This window comes from Peromyscus eremicus, chromosome 15 (assembly GCF_949786415.1).
Source record: "Peromyscus eremicus chromosome 15, PerEre_H2_v1, whole genome shotgun sequence".
NCBI classification, from domain to species: Eukaryota; Metazoa; Chordata; class Mammalia; order Rodentia; family Cricetidae; genus Peromyscus; species Peromyscus eremicus.
In genome coordinates, this window is record NC_081431.1 from 62,117,880 (window position 1) to 62,123,879 (window position 6,000).

The following is a 6,000-nucleotide window of genomic DNA, read 5'->3' on the forward strand; positions in this document are numbered from 1 at the left end:
CATGATGTAACTTCCCAGGAAACCAAATGTAGTAATTTATGGAAACCTGATTAATAAGCAGAATCGGCAACTTGTTGAAATTATCCTGGTTCTTCCTTGGAAGAGGAAGTGATCACGTGGCAGCTTTATTCACCTTTCTCTTGAGGAAGGCTGACATTTAATCACTGATATTTCAGGGAGGAGGGCCAACTCACTGACTTCTGGGCAGTGTTCCTCTTTGTTTCTGGGAGCTATACACATGGTTGTTAGGATTGTATTGTACTTGTGACGGCTCAGCTTGATGGTAAAAGCTATTATTTTGCATGTTCCCCCAGTGTTCACCGTTGTCTCTGGAATGTCAGGTAACAAATACTCACTGCTGGTCCAAATGGCAAATCATAAGAAATACAGGTTCATAATGCCCTGCTCCCCTTCAAGCAGGCACAAATATATGGTCTGGACATAAGATACTTGGCCGGTATTAATGGACCAGCTTTAACTCAGATAGTGACCACTGAATTAAGCTTGGGGGCTAACAAATAAGCCCTCTAAAGCTTTTCTCTTAGTGCATTTTTGAGAGGTTTAATATTGGGATAAAAAGATCTTCATTATGATCTAGCCACCACCAAACATTACTGTAAGTTGGCATGCTCCTGTCTACGGTAACGGTGTGCTGTTCATTACCATTTAATGCCCATGTGTAGTGTACCGGGATTTTAAACAGAATCACAACCTATCCCTTTAGTTTTCTCCTGAGGTATCCCCAGTGTCAGTTACTTTGATGTCACAGACGCATCAAGAATACACACTATCCCTGAAGATCTGCCAGGTCTGGATGTTGGTGGAGATCACGCCAGAGATGCATAGAGGGGAAGGGGCCAGTAAGTGTCCCTGTTGTGAGGAGGAGGGAACAGTGAGAAAGTCTTGGAATTGGGTCTGTGATATGGCTCAGTGGGGAAAGGTATCTTCAGCCAAGCCTGGGGAGAGGACCTGAGTTTGAACCCCAGGACCCACATGGTGGAAGGAGAGAATCCATTCCTGTCTCCACACCCCGGCTCTTAGGCAACCTCATGTCTTCTGCCAGATTTGGAGTGTCGTGGGATGACCGTATCCAGCTCTGTTCTGTACCTGACCTGTTGAACTCTGCTCTTCTCCTTCAGTGACTTAAAATGCTGGCCATACTAAGTTTTAGCCACCCGGGGTCAGCATCAACTCGTTGATAATTTAGAGTTTCACCTTTAACCTGATCCAGGGTATCTGAGAATGCTTTCTCTCCGACACTCTGCAGCACGCCCTGGAAATTACAGGTAGTTTTCCCAACATCGTAGTTCCTCAGAGCCTTGTCTCTACTCTGGTGTCCTCCTGTCCTTTATGGTTGAGTAGGAAGGTATGGGAAAGAGTAAATAGTTTAAATTAAGGAATGAAGAAAGAACTCTTAAGAAGTAGTTAGCCAGTGGCTATAATTCAGCTCCATGTTAAGTACAATGAAATATGTTTTTAAGGAATACGTTTAACTATATAATTATAGAATCACTGGAAGCTAAATATAATCATTAAAGTACTTATCTAGCAGAAACAATTTTATATTAATATGATATTTAGATGAATACTTCCAAATGATTAAAAGTTAATTCTTCTGGGCTGGAGAGATGGCTCAGAGGTTAAAAACACTGACTATTCTTCCAGAGGTCCTGATTTCAATTCCCAGCACCCATATGGTAGCTCACAACCATCTGTAATGAGATCTGGTACCCTCTTCTGTGTACATAATAAATAAATAAATCTTTAAAAAAAAGTTAATTCTTCTATAGGCCTTATTTTTCTCTAGTGTAATAGTCATTAAGTAGAACATTTTTTTCTATTAACATGGTAAATTGCCACATTATTATAAAAATAAATAATGCAGTAGTGTAAAATTATAAATCACTGTATAAATAGAAGACATTTCATAATGCATTGCTTTATAATTTGCAGAATAATTGTCTGCTGTCCACAGGCAATTGTCTAATAGTTTGTAAGAATCAACATGTCCCACTAGGATACAGCTAGTTATAAATACAGATGTGAGTTATTGTTTTAATTTAAAAATCGGGTGATATTTCAAGAATGTTGCTCATTTTTCCCCAAACAGCCTTATGGGGGTGAGCTTTGTAAATATTTGTTAGGTTAATTTTAAAAAAGTATTTTCCCAATGAATGTGTTTAATTTTATATTTCAAGCCTTGGAGTAGCACATAAGTTAATGTTTATTTGAGGCCTATAACTTCAAGAGCGAAGGCTTCATAGTGTTTGACACTTATCCCTGCTCATACAACAGAAAGGTTTTATCAAATGGACAAGCCGGCCGCCATGACTTATTAGCTGCCATGGGGTGACTGGGTCCACGAAGAGTGAGAGTTCGTCTTACCTGTCATCACTGTTTACATTATATCTCTGTGTGTGAAGCCAGAGACGGGAAACAGAAAGCTGTCTGTTGTTGGATATTTGTACACTGTGTGAAGATGTGTTACTGTGATTGGTGAAATAAAGAGCTGAATGGCCAATATCTAGGCAGGAGAGGATAGGTGGGATTTCCGGGGAGAGAAACTGGGAGGAGGACTCTAGGCACGCAATTCGCCAGCAGACTGGGAGCAAGTCAGATGTGCCACACTAAGAAGAGGTAATAGAGCCATGTGGCAGAACATAGATGGGTTAATTAAGTTATAAGCACTAGTTGAGAATAAGCCTAAGCTAAGGCCAAGCTTTCATAATTAATAAGTCTCCATGTCGCTATTTGGGGGCTGGGAATTCAAAGATAGTCCGACAAGAAAGCTTGTTACAGCTATCTGTGGATAAGTATGTTGATTCTGAAAATGTCACCATCCTGTGTGATTCTGGCTTTGCTGTGCGGGGTCCCCAAACTGTCCCCTGCTCAGAGAATAACTGATATACAGAGGTTTCTAAGTCATCAAATTAGGATTCATTTGTGAGTCATGGTCTCAAAGCACTAAGGTGAGTTGAGGGTGGCAAGTTACCTACTCTCAATGAGAACAGGGAAATCTGATGCCCTTAGAGAGCAGGATCCTATATACATGAGAATACTGACTCCAAACTTCAAATAAACCATACAGTACACTGCTGTTCTAAATGGTCACCAGAAATACCATGTCTCCAGTGTGGTGGTACAGGCCCATAATCTGGGAGGCTCAGGCTAGAGCACTGTGAATTCAACTCTATTCAGGATCGTATAGTGAGTTCCAGGGCAGCCTGGGTTTAAGATCTCCTCTCTCTCTCTCTCTCTCTCTCTCTCTCTCTCTCTCTCTCTCTCCTCTCTCTCCCTGCTTACTCTACTGTGGTAACAGAAATAACAGCAGCAAATACATATTAAATTTGTTAGTAAAAAATGGGTGTGTGATGCAACTCTAGAAGCCTGTAAAATTAGATCCAGACCCAGTTTGGCTCTTGTCTCTAAACAGGCTGCAAAGTAGAAGTCTTTCACACACCCCACAGATATAAATATTTGTCACTCTATACTGTTTGGAATTGAGAATGAGAAAGAGAGAGAGAGAGAGAGAGAGAGAGAGAGAGAGAGAGAGAGAGAGAGAGTTCCATCCCCACATAGGTATCCCCGGACAGAACTATGATTTATGGTCATCTGGGGGAAACTCTGGCTGCCACCAACAGGTCTTTATATGTTCTCTGCTCAGCCACTGGTATGAGGCTATTCTAGGTCCTGAGCTGCAGTTCTACCATGCAGGTATGTAATTTCCTGTCACTGGAGAGAATCTATTCTGTATCACCTGGCATCACCATGTGCTCACATGCAGGAAACTTATGAGCCCAGGGGAGGTGAAAATGACTTTGAAGGTGTCTTAGTTTGGGTTTTTACTGCTGTTTAGAGACACCATGACCACAATAACTCCTATAAAGAAAACATTTAATTGGGGTGGCTCGCTTACAGTTTTAGAGGTTCAGTCCATTATCATCATGACAGGGAGCATGGCAGCCTGCAGGCAGACATGGTCCTACATCTAGCGGGCAACAGGAAGTCAACTGATAGTCATGCCAAGGGAAGCTTGAGCATAAGAGACCTCAAAGCCTGCCCCCACAGTGACACACTTCCTCCAACAAGCCCACACCTCCTAATAGTGCCATTCCCTTTGGGGGCCATTTTCTTTCAAACCACCACAAAAGGTATACAAGCATTCCCTGGAGATTTAACTAGTAGAGTTACAGAGACGAGGCAAGATGACTTGTCCTTTAGCAATCACTATAATTTTCCCAAAGAAGGAAAGAAGATGTGCCTGGCTTGCTCATTGCTCTGTTTAATATGGGTCACTTTGGCCTAACATCTCTGTGGTATCCTTTGCACCAATATACATGATAATAAACTAACTACTCCCTATGGTCACTTAAGATCCCCACAAAGGATATTACATGAGTTAACATGTGCTTCCTGTGCATAACTAATGTTTGCTCAGTGTTTCCCATGACCAAGAATGACCACACCCTTTCCTCTCTCTAGTTTCTACCACATCTCACTCTGGCAAGTCTCAAATCACTAAATAATAATTCATAAAAAATAATTTTTAGTCTTTACTTTTATACCTTCATGAAGCTACTTTATTACGCACTTACAGTAGAATATATTTTAAAGAATAGATTGGAAACCTAATCTGTAGCTTAGATTGTGCCGTGTTTTTGCACACAAAATCACACTCATGAGTGTAATGAGGTTGGGCAAGTGGATAATTAGTATTGTAAACATTCTTTGCATTCAGACTTCCATAGTTGGCTTCCATATCTGTATTCAATACTGTCTTTAGGATAATGAGTGAGACGGTCAAGAAGAAACACAGTGTTGGACCACCTACCACGTGGGACACTAGGGCTTGGTCCTAGTGTGAAGACAAGTGGTGGCGTACGCCTGTAATCCCAGCACTCGAGAGGCAGAGGCAGGTGGATCTCTGTGAGTTTGAGGCCAGCCTGGTCTACAGAGCTAGTCCAGGACAGGCTCCAAAGCTACAGAGAAACCCTGTCTCGAACCCCCCCCCCCAAAAAAAAAAGACAAGTCAACACGTTCATGAGATCATCCCACAGGCGTAAGGGAGCATCACCAGGACACAGCAGTTTCTGCCACTCATGGAAACTGAGCTCTGTTTCAGGAGGTGTGAAGTGTTTGATTTTCTGGCCTTTGAGAATTTCACAACATAGTTGTTCTTTGATTTTCTTCTATTTTTTTTTAAATTTTTTTGTATTAATTTAAAAATGAAATTTACTGTGTTTATTTAAGGTTTTGGCACATAAACAAATGTGTGGTGATATTGTGTCCCCCAATATATTGTGCACCCTAATAAACTTATCTGAGTGTAGAGAACAGAACAGCCACTATATTAAACACAGGTTTAGGCAGTGGTAGCACATGCCTTTAATCCTAGCATTCTGGAGGCAGAGATCTGTCTGGATCTCTGTGAGTTCAAAGCCACATTGGAAACAGCCAGGCATATGTCTTTAATCCCAGGAAGGGATGGCAGGAAGAAGAAAGGTATATCAGGCGTGAGGAACAGGAACTAGAGTCTTTTTTAGGCTTTTAAGCTTTTAGCAGCAGTTCAGCTGAGATCAATTCGATGAGGACTCAGAGGCTTTCAGTCTGAGGAAACAGGATTGGCTGAGAAGACAGCAAGGTGAGGTTAGCTGTGGCCTGTTCTGTCCCTCCGATCTTTCAGCGTTCGCCCCAATATCTTGTTCCAGGTTTGTTTTTATTAATAAGACCTTTTAAGATTCATGCTACACAAATGCTTCAATGGATAGTATGGTGAGGCAGATCAATGCATCTTTCACCATTCATAGTTATCTGTGTGTGCATAATTAGAATAGCTAAAAATCGTATTTACTTAATTAAGAAGCCATGATTTCCTTAACCCTGGTTTGTGTGGCCCATTCTTTCTACAGAACTGGTGACTCTAGGTGTCATCTAGTCTGTGTCATTTGACTTATGTCTCTCCATTTCCTGTGGGCTCCCCATGCTAACTGCAGTTCATAT